Source organism: Schistocerca gregaria, chromosome 4, assembly GCF_023897955.1.
Source record: "Schistocerca gregaria isolate iqSchGreg1 chromosome 4, iqSchGreg1.2, whole genome shotgun sequence".
NCBI classification, from domain to species: Eukaryota; Metazoa; Arthropoda; class Insecta; order Orthoptera; family Acrididae; genus Schistocerca; species Schistocerca gregaria.
This window is the reverse complement of record NC_064923.1, coordinates 217,818,778-217,834,047: the sequence shown is the minus strand read 5'-3', so window position 1 is coordinate 217,834,047 and position 15,270 is coordinate 217,818,778.

Sequence of the window (15,270 nt, the reverse complement as noted above, 5' to 3'; positions counted from 1 at the left end):
GAGACGACAAAATACTGTAGGAAATGTCAAATAAATCTCTTTGCAGGGTAAATGATCATAAAAGGTAACATAATAAACGAATGTCTATGAAGTTAAATAAAGTGTGGAAATATCTATGGATGGATGTAATGACCAAATGTAGCAATGGCCACCGAGCTACGTAATGCAATTAGTTTTAAGTTCTATTATTGCAGTGACCAGTGCATCGTTATGGCACAGAAGAAGAGCATTATGTCGAGAGTAGCAAATACCAAATTAAGAAAAGGGCCGCACCTTGAGTAAGTAATTTAGTTATAAGGATATTTATACGAAGGTCATAAGCCAATGAAAAATGAAAATATGAATCGTCACAGTATATCTCCATGACATTTACCAGTACCTATTCGCCGCAAAATACACATAAACATTTAAGCATGTGATTTTACAAAAACCAATTAATTTTTATCATGTCACATAAAAACATAAATAATGACATTTCCGTGTATTCGAGAAAGGTAAGTCTACATTGGTTGAAACTCCTTCATAATACTAAGCTACATGTAAACTGAACTAAACAGCAATAGCGCGTGAAGAAAACAACATGATAGTACATGAATTATTAGTCAGTACACATCATTTCCATGAAATAAGAGTTCCTTGGCAACTAGTCCATGATTGTACGAGTCACATTTCCTCATAAATCCATGAACCAATAGATGAATATTTCCTATCTTCCCTCCCAAACAAGCAGGACGGCGCGAAGTATAGTTAGCCCAGCAATGCATAATGTTTGAATGTTTTTCTCCCTCCTCTACCTAAGTGACAAAAGCATGTCTATAAAATGAAGTATACATGTAACATATGTATGTATTGTATCTTAGTAATGTGTTATGTAATTAATTTCTATATGTGATGTGAATGAAGATAACTTGAAACTAACAAACAAACTGTAGTAACCGAAAGAAGTGAATGAAAAATTTATAACTGAACATTATTGTCAGCATGCTAAATTCAAATATGCAATGGACTATCCTCTTATGTATATAATCTTTTAATTTCTTGTAGAACTCTAACATACATAGGATAAGCTGACATATCCATTCCATTAAATATAAAAGAAGCTGACAAATAAAGGGCATCAACCCCTATCAGCAAAAATAAATATGTTATGGACATACAAAAAACACTATATGTCTCCATACAATGTCAATGTACAGTATGGGGTACAATTTTGTAGGTACATTGTGAAAGACTCCCATATATGGTATAGTAACAATTTATTAAACATAGTTAAAAATAAATAAATAAATTGAAATGATTAATTAAAAACAACCTGAACACATCGGCTAAAGGACATAACGCCAAGAGAAAATCCTGGCCCTCCTAGAAGGGGCTTGAGCAGATGGCTGGTAACCAGCTCTCAGAAAACACAGACTACTCCCAGTACTCAAACAAGCCTCGGAAACAGGATGATCTTAAAGGTAAATGAAAAGGCTATGAAAAAGGACAAACGAAAATCAATATATGGATACATCAAAGTGGAATGTGAGAGGAATCTCGCAAAAGGAGGTAGAACTAGTAAATATGCTAAGCGATACGAATACCGTTGCTGTAACGCTCACAGAAACTAAAAAGAAATTAAAAGGATATAAATATGTAGGGTATTACATAATGTTCTATAGTGGTGATGAAAAACATAAACGAACACTCAAAGGTGTAGCACTACTACTGCATATAAAAAGGGTAAAGGACATTCAAGATTGTACATATGTAAGTGAAAGAATACTTACAGTCAGATTGAAATTGATAAGGGGTAACGCCACCTTTATAAGTGTATTATGCACATGAAGACAGGGAAAAAAAGATGGACCTGAAAGCTTCTATGAAGAACTACAGAAAACTCAGAGTAAATACAGTGCTACTGATCAGATTATTGTGATGGGTGATTTAAATGCCAGAAAAGGAAATATCCCAGTAACAAACGTTATAGGTCCATATAGGTTCATATATTTCGGGCCTATTATAGTATTTGACAGTTGTAGCATCGCGCTTTAGTGTTTACTTGGAAGATTCTTGTTTAAAATGCGTGTGAGTTTCGTATAGGAGGTGCAAGTTTTAGTTACTGTAATCGTAAATTCAGCAGATTGTAGGGCAGTCGTTAGGCATTTGTACAGGTTAGTTGATACATTCTTTGCGTGTTTCGCTTGCGTTATCTAGGCACGGACTTGTGTTTCAGTAACTGTTGTTCAACATCGATTAGAATGGACAGGGACTGCGATTGCTGTGTTCGGATGAGGGCTGACTTGGCATCCCTTCGCTCACAGCTGCAATCGGCGCTGACTTCGGTCGCGCAGCTTGAGGCTGTTGCCAATGGGCACCACTGTGGGGAGCCGGACTTGGGTATCACGGGGATGTCAACCTCGTCCCGTCTGTCCCCAGATCGGTCTGCCGCTGTGGTTGCCCCCTTTGCTGCCCGCAGTGGGGCTGAGCCCTCGCCTGTGGTTGATTGGGAGGTCGTTCCAAGGCGTGGCAGGCAGCGAAGGCGTCCTCGGAGGCTGATCAGAAAGCGTCCCCGGTGCGTCTGACAAACCGGTTTCAGGCACTGTCTCTGGCTGAGCCAGATGCAGCTGCCTGCCCTGTTTCAGAGGATCATTCTCAGCCTTCAAGGTCCAGGCAATCGCAGAGGGTGGGCTTACTGGTAGTTGGGAGCTCCAATGTTAGGCGCGTAATGGGGCCCCTTAGGGATACGGCGGCTAAGGAGGGGAAGAAATCCAGTGTGCACTCCGTTTGCATTCCGGGAGGAGTCATTCCTGATGTGGAAAGGGTCCTTCCGGATGCCATGAAGAGCACAGGGTGCAGCCAACTGCAGGTGGTGGCACATGTCAGCACTAATGACATGTGTCGCTTTGGATCTGAGGAAATTCTCTATGGATTCCAGCGGCTATCTGATTTGGTGAAGGGTGCCGGTCTTGCTTACGAGATGAAGGCAGAGGTCACCATCTGCAGAATAGTTGACAAAACCGACTGCGGACCTTTGGTGCAGAGCCGGGTGGAGGGTCTGAATCAGAGGCTCAGACGGTTTTGCGACCGTGTTGGCTGCAGATTCCTTGACTTGCGCCATAGGGTGGTGGGGTTTCGGCTTCCGCTGAATAGGTCAGGAGTTCACTACACTCAGCTGGCGGCTACACGGGTAGCGGAGGCTGTGTGGCGTGGACTTGGCGGTTTTTTAGGTTAGAAGGCCTCGGGAAAGTACGGGGTGGGCTGCAATGTCAAAGGGTGTATGGCATATACAGGACGTGCTTGGATCAAGGAACAGTCAGAATTTTAGTTGTAAATTGTTGTAGTTGCGCTGGAAAAGTCCCTGAGCTTCAAGCGCTAATAGAAAGCACAGAAGCTGATATCGTTATAGGTATAGAAAGCTGGCTAAAGCCTGCAATAAGTTCTGCAGAAATTTTTACGAAGTCTCAGACGGTGTTCAGGAAAGATAGATTTGGCAGAATTGGTAGTGGAGTGTTTGTGTCTGTCAGTAGTGGTTTATCTTGTAGTGAAGTCGAAGTAGATACTCCGTGGGAATTGGTATGGGTGGAGGTTATACTTAACAGCCAAATTAAGTTAATAATTGGCTCCTTCTACCTACCCCCAGACTCCGATGATACAGTTGCGGAACAGTTCAGAGAAAGTTTGAGTCTCGTAACAAATAAATACCCCACTCATACGATTATAGTTGGTGGGGACTTCAACCTACCCTCGGAATGTTGGCAAAAATACTTGTTCAAAACCGGTGGTAGGCAGAAAACGTCTTTCGAGATTGTCCTAAATGCTTTCTCCGAAAATTATTTAGAGCAGTTAGTCCACGAACCCACGCGAATTGTAAATGGTTGCGAAAACACACTTGACCTCTTAGCCACAAACAATCCAGAGCTGATTGAGAGCATCATGACTGACACAGGGATTAGCTATCACAAGGTCGTTGTAGCTAGGTTCAATACAGTTTCTTCCAAATCCATCAGAAACAAACGCAAAATAATTTTATTTAAAAAGCGGATAAAGTGTCACTAGAAGCCTTCCTAAAAGACAATTTCCATTCCTTCCGAACTGACTATGCGAATGTAGACGAGATGTGGCTCAAAATCAAAGATATAATAGCAACAGCAATTGAGATATTCATACCTCATAAATTGGTAAGAGATGGAACGGATCCCCCGTGGTACACAAAAAAGGTCCGAACGCTGTTGCAGAGGTAACGGAAAAAGCATGCGAAGTTCATAAGAACGCGAAATCCCGAAGATGGGCTAAAATTTACAGAAGCGCGAAATTTGGCACGTACTTCGATGCGAGATGCCTTTAATAGGTTCCACAACGAAACATTGTCTCGAAATTTGGTAGAAAATCCGAAGAAATTCTGGTCGTATGTAAAGTACACAAGCGGCAAGACGCAGTCAATACCTTCGCTGCGCAGTGCTGATGGTACTGCTACCGACGACTGTGCCGCTAAAGCGGAGTTATTGAACGCAGTTTTCCGAAATTCCTTCACCAAGGAAGACGAATGGAATATTCCAGAATTTGAAACATGAACAGCTGCTAGCATGAGTTTCTTAGAAGTAGATACCTTAGGGGTTGCGAAGCAACTCAAATCACTTGATACGGGCAAGTCTTCAGGTCCAGATTGTATACCGATTAGGTTCCTTTCAGATTACGCTGATACTATAGCTCCCTACTTAGCACTCATATACAACCGCTCGCTCACCGATAGATCTGTACCTACAGATTGGAAAATTGCGCAGGTCGCACCAGTGTTCAAGAAGGGTAGTAGGAGTAATCCATTTAACTACAGACCTATATCATTGACGTCGGTTTGCAGTAGGGTTTTGGAGCATATACTGTATTCAAACATTATGAATCACCTCGAAGGGAACGATCTATTGACACGTAATCAGCATGGCTTCAGAAAACACCGCTCTTGTGCAACACAGCTAGCTCTTTATTCGCACGAAGTAATGGCCTCTATCGACAGGGGATCTCAAGTTGATTCCGTATTTCTAGCTTTCCGGAAAGCTTTTGACACCGTTCCTCACAAGCGACTTCTAATCAAGCTGCGGTGCTATGGGCTATCGTCTCAGTTGTGCGACTGGATTCGTGATTTCCTGTCAGTAAGGTCGCAGTTCGTAGTAATAGACGGCAAATCATCGAGTAAAACTGAAGTGATATCAGGTGTTCCCCAGGGAAGCGTCCTGGGACCTTTGCTGTTCCTGATCTATATAAATGACATGGGTGACAATCTGAGCAGTTCTCTTAGGTTGTTCGCAGATGATGCTGTAATTTACCGTCTAGTAAGGTCATCCGAAGACCAGTATCAGTTGCAAAGCGATTTAGAAAAGATTGCTGTATGGTGTGTCAGGTGGCATTTGACGCTAAATAACGAAAAGTGTGAGATGATCCACATGAGTTCCAAAAGAAATCCGTTGGAATTCGATTACTCGATAAATAGTACAATTCTCAAGGCTGTCAATTCAACTAAGTACCTGGGTGTTAAAATTATGAACATCTTCAGTTGGAAGGACCACATAGATAATATTGTCGGGAAGGCGAGCCAAAGGTTGCGTTTCATTGGCAGGACACTTAGAAGATTCAACAAGTCCACTAAAGAGACAGCTTACACTACACTCGTTCGTCCTCTGTTAGAATATTGCTGCGCGGTGTGGGATCCTTACCAGGTGGGATTGACGGAGGACATCGAAAGGTTGCAAAAAAGGGCAGCTCGTTTTGTATTATCACGTTATAGGGGAAAGAGTGTGGCAGATATGATACACGAGTTGGGATGGAAGTCATTACAGCATAGACGTTTTTCGTCGCAGCGAGATCTTTTTACGAAATTTCAGTCACCAACTTTCTCTTCCAAATGCGAAAATATTTTGTTGAGCCCAACCTACATAGGTAGGAATGATCAACAAAATAAAATAAGAGAAATCAGAGCTCGAACAGAAAGGTTTAGGTGTTCGTTTTTCCCGCTCGCTGTTCGGGAGTGGAATAGTAGAGAGATAGTATGATTGTGGTTCGATGAACCCTCTGCCAAGCACTTAAATGTGAATTGCAGAGTAGTCATGTAGATGTAGATGTAGATGTAGATGTAGATGTAGATGTAGATGTAGATGTAGAAAATTACTAAGATATTTTGCCACTTACAACAATTTAAAAAACACAACTTCTCTTAAAAAAAGGATATACACAAGTATACATGGGCCAGCAGAGGTCTTAGATCAACAATTGACTCCATCTTAGTAAATGATAAGCTAGTGGGCCAAGTAAGGGATACAAGAGTTTATAGAGGACAACATATAGGATCAGATGATTTCTTACTTATCTCCAGAATAGATCTTTTTACAAAATGGAAGTAAAGAACTGAACAAGTAATAAACCAACAAGATCAAAGTGTTTATAAGGTACACTTGCTTTAAGAGGACGGTATCAAATACCTGTACCAAAGGAGATTAAATGAAGAACTAGCAAACTTACAAACTAATGGCAATATAGAAGAAGAATGGCAAACTCTGAAGAATACTGTATGCACAGTAGCAGGAGAAGCTCTCGGTAAAAAGAAAAAAGAATATGGAAAAGAAAAGGCCTAAAAATTTGGAATGAGCATATAACAAAAGCTGTCAAAGAAAAAAAAGGATGCATATATAAAATACTGAAGCAACTCCACTATTGAGAACATGCTACACGTGTAATAAGAAAAGCACATCAGGAAAACTGGAATAATTTTATGTCTGATATTGAACACGACATCTACGGAAGACAACAAATGGCATATAAGGTTTTCAAATCCTTAAACGCAACAGAAAGAGAGAATATGCAAATATATAGTATTGAAGAAGAACAGTGGATAAATCATTACAGCAAATTGTGGCATGATCATACAGTACAAGAAAATGGAATTGAACAACTAGATGAGAAAGTATTAGATTAAATACAGTCTGACAAATTAACATCTGCACTAACATCACTTAAGAACAGAAAAGCAACAGGAAAAGACAGAATTAAGGCTGAATTATTAAAATATGTGGGAATGATGGCGACACCAACGACTGCTACATCTCTTCAAAGAATGTTGGAAGAAGAAGACTATCCTCAAAGATTGGAAAACAGCTAGAGTGATATCAGTTTTTTTTTTTAAATGAGATAAAAGCCTATGTAGTAATTACAGAGGAATAAGTTTACTGGACTCAGCATGCAAGCTGTATGCTAAGATTTTAAATACAAGACTTAAAAACATAGCAGAAGCAGTACTGCATGAAGAACAAATAGGTTTTAGGAAAGGACGCTCCACAATAGATGCAATTTTATTCTACTGCAGATAATAGAAAAATGGGGAGAGTATAATAAAGAAACACACATGTCAATAGACAGAAATTTCAGGAAATAATGATGAAACACAGATATTCAAAGCGTCTAGTAAATGTGATTAAAAGTTTATATCAAGATGAGATCTCAATGGTAAAAGAACTAATGAGATAACCAACTAACAAAGGGGTACAACAACGCTATTGCATCGCTCCAACTTTGTTCAACATCTACATTAATGAAATAATACATATATGGAAATCAGAATTTCAGAAAGACATCTACCTAGACAGGAACATTCTTTTAATTAATTTACTATATGCTAATGATACAGAGATCCAAGCAGATAAGGAAGATGACTTTCAGAAAGGAATCTACCTGCTAAAACAAAAAAGTACGTAATTTAACATTGAAATTTCAAAAGAAAAAACTAAGACAATGGCCTTCATGGGGAAAGAACCAATCAGGACCAAAATAGTGATAGGTCAGAAGATTTAAGAGAAAGTAAACCATTTCAATTGCCTCAGGTGTGAAATGACATATGGCTACAGCAGAGATATTGAAATTAAGCCTAGTAAATTCAGCCGGGTATGTGGAACAATTAACAGAAATCTAACAGACAAAATCAGGAAAATTACTCAAATTAAATTTTACAAAACTGTTGCAGTTCCCACAGTGCTCTATTTAAGTGAGACCTGGGTGATTACCAAGAAAGCCAGATCCAGGCACAAGAAATGATATCCCTTAGAGGTATTAAGGGTTTCACAAGAGAAGGCAGGCTAAGACATCAAGATATTAGAGAATAAATACAAATCTTTATCCTCAATGATAAAATTCTAGATTACAGAAGAAAGTGAAACAAACATTTGCAAACAATGGAGAGTGAGTGACTTCCCTTCAAGGCATTAAATTATAAATGCCATCAGAGAAGAGACAGAGGAAGACCCCATTAGAGATGGGTACCGTAACAGGTATTTCCGGAAGAGAAGATGAGATAAGCTGAGATGTGATTAAACAGTGATAGTGATATGATTGGGGACCAGCTATAAGCGTCGGCAAAGACATTAGTTATGAATGCGCAGTAAAGTGTAGACAAACGACCATAATACATCATTTACTTTTTTGCACAGATTTTCTTTCACTCTCTCACATGTAGAAGTTTGATTAAGCTGTACTGCCTGGAGTATGACTGCCTACGAGTCTTTTGTATCATATGTGTTTCTGAATAAGAGGAGGCTTAATAACAGTATTAGGTATTTTATTACAGAGGAATAGAACCAAGTAAGAAGAATTCCTTCATATTTTATATAATCTTAAGAGGCACTGGTGTTCCCTGAAGCCAGTTGCCTGTATATACAATTGAAATGGAGGAAAAGAAGTCCACAGTCATATTTTCGTAACATTAACAAATGGAGAAGCTTTCAGAAGTTGACAAATATAATTAAAATATATATAGTGGTGGACACAGAAAAAGAAACGCCTCAAGGTAAAATCGCACAATTTCGTACACGCAGAACATTTCATAATAATGCAATTGTCCTAATCTTCTCCTTTCATTACAAGAGCAATTACCAATCAAATTTCCGTCATCCTTCCCTTTAATTAATTTTCTTCATTATAATACAAGAGACACACAGGTGTTTGACATTCTGAATAATGACAACCAAATAACTGTCTCGATTAACCACTTGAAACCAACTTGGGTTCACAATGAGGATATCGACAATGGCATCATGAACAATGATTACGACTGTCAATCACCACCTGATACGTAGATAGTAAACCGAATATATTTCATCCTGTCAGCATTTGCTTAGACCTCAGCGAGTTCAACCCAGATGACATCACCATCAAGCTTGCCCATAATGATTTGTGCCTCACAGCTTGCAACTATGACACACTCCCAAGCGACTGTTCATTTGACAGTTGCTGCCATTTGTGTGTGAAGACACAAATGCTCATGAAGTTTGAATGTCTACAGAACCAGATAAGATTATTGGTGCCTTATCCTATACATTCACGAGTGGTACTTGATGTCGTTCATTCGACATGACTGAAGATGACGTCATTGGAATGTTGAAACTGATTGCCTAACAAAACAATCAAAATAACAGCTGCTGGTAGCAAATTATTACAGTAATGCAAGAGGTGCGTCCAATGTGGGGAGGGGGGAGGGTGGAGTGGGGCAGCAGTGCAGCCTTTGCTATTTGGTGCTTCTTAGGCACAGCTCATACATCTGCCCACTGGATTGGAGACTTTCACTTAATCTTAGTTCCAGAAAGCGTTGCAGTCAGTGGTTTCTGCATCTCGGACTAGCTTGCAGATGATGCTGGTAAAAATTTAGCAGTCCTAGGAAATAACGTAATTTCCTGATGGCTTCAGGCCGTGAAATCTTCAATGTGGCTTCTACCTTCTCAGGAAACGATAGTGATCCCTCTGACGAAATCAGATGGCTCAGACAGGTAATATGTGGTTAGACAAATACATGTTAGCAGTATTCAGTACCACACTGTTTTGCTCAAAGCGTTTAAAGACTGAAACTTCCTGGCAGATTAAGACTTCCACTAAGCGTTGCTGGTGGTATTCTACAGCGCCCGGAAAGACGAGGATGTCATCTAGGTATGCAAATCAGAATGACAATCCTTGCAGCATGGAGTCAATAAAAGTTTGCTAAGATTGTGCAGTATTCTGTAGACGAGATGTCATGAAGAGACTCTCCAACAAGCCGAATGCCCGTTATAGCTGTGTTTGGGATGTCCTCATCTTCCGTGCAAATTGGTGTGAAAGCTTTTGTGCAGTATAGCACACTAAATATGGTCGCACCATACAGAGCATAGTTATAATCGCTTTACAGAGTTCTGGATATCTGTCTGGCACTTCCCTTGCATTAACTCTAAGATAATCTAAAATGCGGTGATAATCACCACAAAGGATTCACACATCACGCTTCTTGGTGGCTAGGTGGAGAGCGATTACAAGATGCTAAAAGGGCGAGTAGTACCTTCGCGAATCTCGGTGCAACCAGATGTTAGCCGTCGGAAGAACTGTAATCGCGCGTTCGACGTACTCAGACAGTTGTACAAAACACAAACTCGATTGTACTAGACACGAATAACATTTATTAACTAATAGACGCAGGGTACTACCTTCTTTGTAGATAGAGTGAATTCTGCTTTGCTGTAACCAAATGGTCTGCACAAAGCCGGTGGGCTGTTGGTCGTTTTAAAGTAATGCGGGGTATTGTGATGCACCTCTCTCAGAACACCTCGAGGTCGCGTTATAGGTGGAAACTGTGCAAGTAGCTCGCCCTATTTACAACTTACTACCTGGATCAGCTTCGTGCTGCGTATCACTACACTGCATCGGAATCCGGCAGGTGTATGGATCCCGATGCTACAGACAAATCTTGCATTCGCTACATCTGGTAGCAGATGATAATTTGCCAGGAACTCTGCTCCCATTATGGAATCTGTGACGTCAGTGAGGGAAAAATCGAAGAGGAGGCACAGTGCAGTCCCAAGACCAGCTCAGTAAGTTGGGTGTCATAAATCACTGTGCATGTATTGTTTTCTGCACAGACGCAGAATGATTCAGCCACTGGTAACTGTACAGTAAAGTTCGTGGATAAATACTCAAGTCTGAACCAGCCTCCACAAGAAATTTTTATACCGACTTCCGATCGCCGATAGAACGACACAGAGACTGCGATCGGAAATCGGATGCTCCTATGTTCGACTGGGGTAAGAACAAGATTAGGTACAGTTGTGTGCCTGATCACCAAACTTCGTGTGATACCAGCATACAGAAGGCGGCAGCTCTGTGCTACTCAGGGACAAGGAGTTCATAGAGGAATTACAATGCAATATCTTGCGATAGCGTCCTCTGACATTGTTGCAGTTGCGACAAGACAGCAGTTCACGAATCTGTTAATCAGAGCGTCGACCTTATATGCAAGGCAATTGTAACTTGGCATCAGTTACCGCCGATGACAAAACACTGTTGCATGGCGCTGCCACTGTGTCTATTGCAGCTGGCGGCATTATTACATCTTGTATCCTATCGACTAGATCTGCCATAGAGCGTAATGGCATTTCCGTCTTAGAAACTAGCATAGCTTTCGCTTGGGCGGGAAGATGGCAACTCCACAGTACACGTAGAAAAGTACCAGGTACAGTGCATGCGACGACTTTACTCTGTAAATGCCTGAGATGTTGTGACGGTTTTCGGTCGCCAGTTTCTTCTTGCGTTAGGACTTGTTGCACCTGTTCTTCTTGCGAAGCAGAAATCCCTCGAATTAATTCAGTTCAAAAAAATGGTTCAAATGGCTCTGAGCACTATGGGACTTAACTTCTGAGGTCATCAGTCCCCTAGAACTGAAAGCTACTTAAACCTAACTAACCTAAGGACATGACGCACATCCAAGCCCGAAGCAGGATTCGAACCTGCGACCGTAGCGGTCGCGCAGTTCCAGACTGTAGCGCCTAGAACCGCTCGGCCACCCAGGCTGGCAGTAATTCAGTCTTGAGTATGTCGTAAGGAATATCGCTCAGGAGGTGCAGCTATACGTTTTTAGTTTCAGCCACAAATGACGATCGACCTAGCTGACCACCAAGGCAAATTTTGTCGAATCCATAGTTATTATGGTGTAATGAAAGCTTGCTTATACATAATGCAGAATGATGACACCAAAATGAAGGTAATCTCACAGCAAGTCGTAATACTGAGGGCACTTCATCGAGCCAGTGTGTCTTGTATTACATAAAAATTCTTTATTCACTCTCAGTTAGTACCACTTCTCCTGGGTACGTAGACAGAACATACATTGGCTAAGATCAAATCAGCATCACGAATCTTGGTGCAACTAGATGTTAGCCATCTGAAGAACTATAATTGCACGTTCGACATAGTCAGATGTGCAAAATACGAACACCATTGTACTAGACACGAATAACATCATATTAATTAATAGACACAGAAGAAATACTAGATAATACTTGAAACTAATTAGCACTGGCTAAGAGTTTGACAAGATTATCTATAAATGGAAAAAATCATCGCCCTATGCTACATTCATGGAACGTCGCACTGCACACAGAGAACAAACCAAAACGCAATGCCTCTGGCTCCTGGAGTGCGAACGTCTCTGGCTACTGGTGCGCAAACGCTTTGGCAGCTCATGTAAACACAACAGCGGACGGTAGCTGATGACCCTGGTCGCCAAAACCTTAAGGTGCCCGTGTTACGTTATTCAGCCTAGCAGCAGCTAACTTGTGATCGCTACTCCCTGTATTCGTTACGATACTCCCTATTTGTCCAGGATTATTTGATGCTACGAGGTCAAGTATGCTTTCGCAACCATTTACGTTTCGAGTAGGCTCATGAACTAATTGTTCAAAATAATTTTCTGAGAAAGCATTCAGTACAATTTAGGATGACGTTTTATGCCTGCCGCCGGCTTGAAACATATAATTTTCCCAGCATATCGAGGGTAGATTGAAGTCGCCACCGACTATAATTGTATGAGTGGGGTACTTATTTGAAATTAGATTCAAGTTTTCTTTGAACTATTCAACAACTGTATCTTCCGAGTCGGGTGTCGGTAAAACGATCCAATTAATAGTTTAGTCCGATTGTCAAGTATAACGTCCACTCATACTATTTCGCAGGTACTATCTACTTCAATTTCACTACAAGGCAAACTTCTTCTGCCAGCAATAAATACTCCACCACCAACTGTATTTAATCTATCCTTTCTGAACACTGTTAGATCGTTTGAAAAACTTACGGCTGAACTTATTTCCGGCTTTAGCCAGCTTTCGGTACCTTTAACTATTTAAGTTTCAGTGCTTTCTATTAGGTCTTAGAGCTCTGGTTCTTTCCCAACACACCTATGACAACTACAATACCGATCATTTTTACAACTACCTTACTGTGTTTTACCTATCTCCTTTTAGATGAACGCCCTTTCTGTGGGTCCCTGAGACCCACTAACCTAAAAAACCGCCCAGTCCCTTCCACACAGACCCTGCTACCCATGTAACCGCTTCCTGTGTGTAGTGTTCTCCTGACCTATTAAGCGGAACCCGGAAACCCACCACCTGATGGCGCAAGTCAAGGAACCTGCAGCCTACACGGTCACAGAACCGCCTGAGCCTCTGATTCAGACCCTCCACTCGGCTATGCACCAAAGGACCACAGTCGGTTGTGTCGACGATGCTGCAGATGGTGAGCTCCGCCTTAATCTCAGCAGTCTGGCGGTATTTACCAGTTCCGCTAGCCACCCAAAACCAGAGAGAATCTCCTCCAATACAAAGCGACACACGTCATTGGTACTGACATGGACCACTACCTGCAGTTAGCTGCATCCTGTACTCTTCATGGCATCCGGAAGCACCTTTCCACATCCGGAATGACTCCCCTGGTATGCACAAGGAGTGCACACTGGCTTCCTTCCCCTCCTTGATCCTAAGGGGACCCATTACGCGCCTAACGTTGGCGCTCCCAACTACCAGCAGACCCACTCTCTGTGAATGCCCAGACCTTGTGGGCCGAGAAACTTCTTCTGGAACAGGTTGGACGACTGCGTCTGGCTCTGAGATTTCGTCAGCCACGGATTATGCTCGAAACTTGCTCGTCAAACGAACAGGGGAGGCCCTACAACCAGCCCCACGGAAAGTCTTTCGCTGCCTGACAGACTCTGGAATGATCTCCCAATCTACCACAGGTGAGGGTTCAACCTCAGTGCAGGCAGCACCCGGGGCGGCCACAGCAGTGGATCGATGTGGGGACAGATGGGGCATGCTTGATGTCCCTCGCATCCTCACGACCGACCCCCCACAGTGATGCCCCTTGGCAGCAGCGTCAAGCTGTGTGACGGAAGCCAACACTGCCTGGAGCTGTGAGTGAAGGGTCAACAATTCAGATCGCATCTGTACACAGCAATAAAAGTGCCTATCCATTTCTGAAATCGCTTCTGTTTGAAACTCGTAAAGATATGTAATAAACAAACAGTATACTCGCTTTATTACCAGCAGGAACTTGCGGTACTCTCTGAAGATCTAACTGACTCTAAGCTGCTCTAAGCGAAACAAACGAAAGCCTGTACGATACGAGGGTCGATACAATGGTCGATAGCAACGGCGGTACTGTACACTACAATGTTTTTAAAATGAAATGAATAGTTATTTCTAGTAAGCATTCAAACAAGCAAGAAATTACAAAAATATACTAATAACTACTAAGGTAACTGAAAAGAAGTCGCTCCTGTTTGAAGCTCGTGAAAATATGTAATACTGTAAACAAACGGTGTACTCGCCTTCTTAGCAGCAGGAACTCGCGGTGCTCTCTCGCTGATGGTCTAACTGGTTACAGTTAGGGTATTTGAAGCGGGAGCAGACACTGCGAGAAACCTTTAAAACAGTTACTGAATCTCTCGATGAACTCTCAGCGAAATTCCTCAACGACGACGATGACGTTATTGCCGATTTCATTAATCGTCACAGCGACGCTAGGATAGACGAAACATTCGGTGTTAGTGGTGAGAAACCACACATCTTGGGCACACAACCCATAATTTTAAATGAACAAACGATGCAGATCGGCAATAAACAATTTCAAAGAACATTCGGTCTATTGAACCTTATTCCTAAGACCCACAAAAACTGTAATTTATTCGCCTAATGATCTGGAAATGTATTGTGACATATTGCTGATCTGCAAAAGAATGCAAACGTTCGAAGCAATGTGAAATACAAATTCATTATAAGACCTGTTTTGGATCTTGAGAAAAATGTCAGTGGTGATGGTATTGACATTCAACTTCAAAGAGTGAACAATCGACTCCCGCAGTATATACGAGATTACAACGACCCCAATGAGCTAACAGACCGGCTACGACTGCTCATGGAATCGGCTGCCGCTGGTAATACAGCTCATTCGAATGAACTTGTT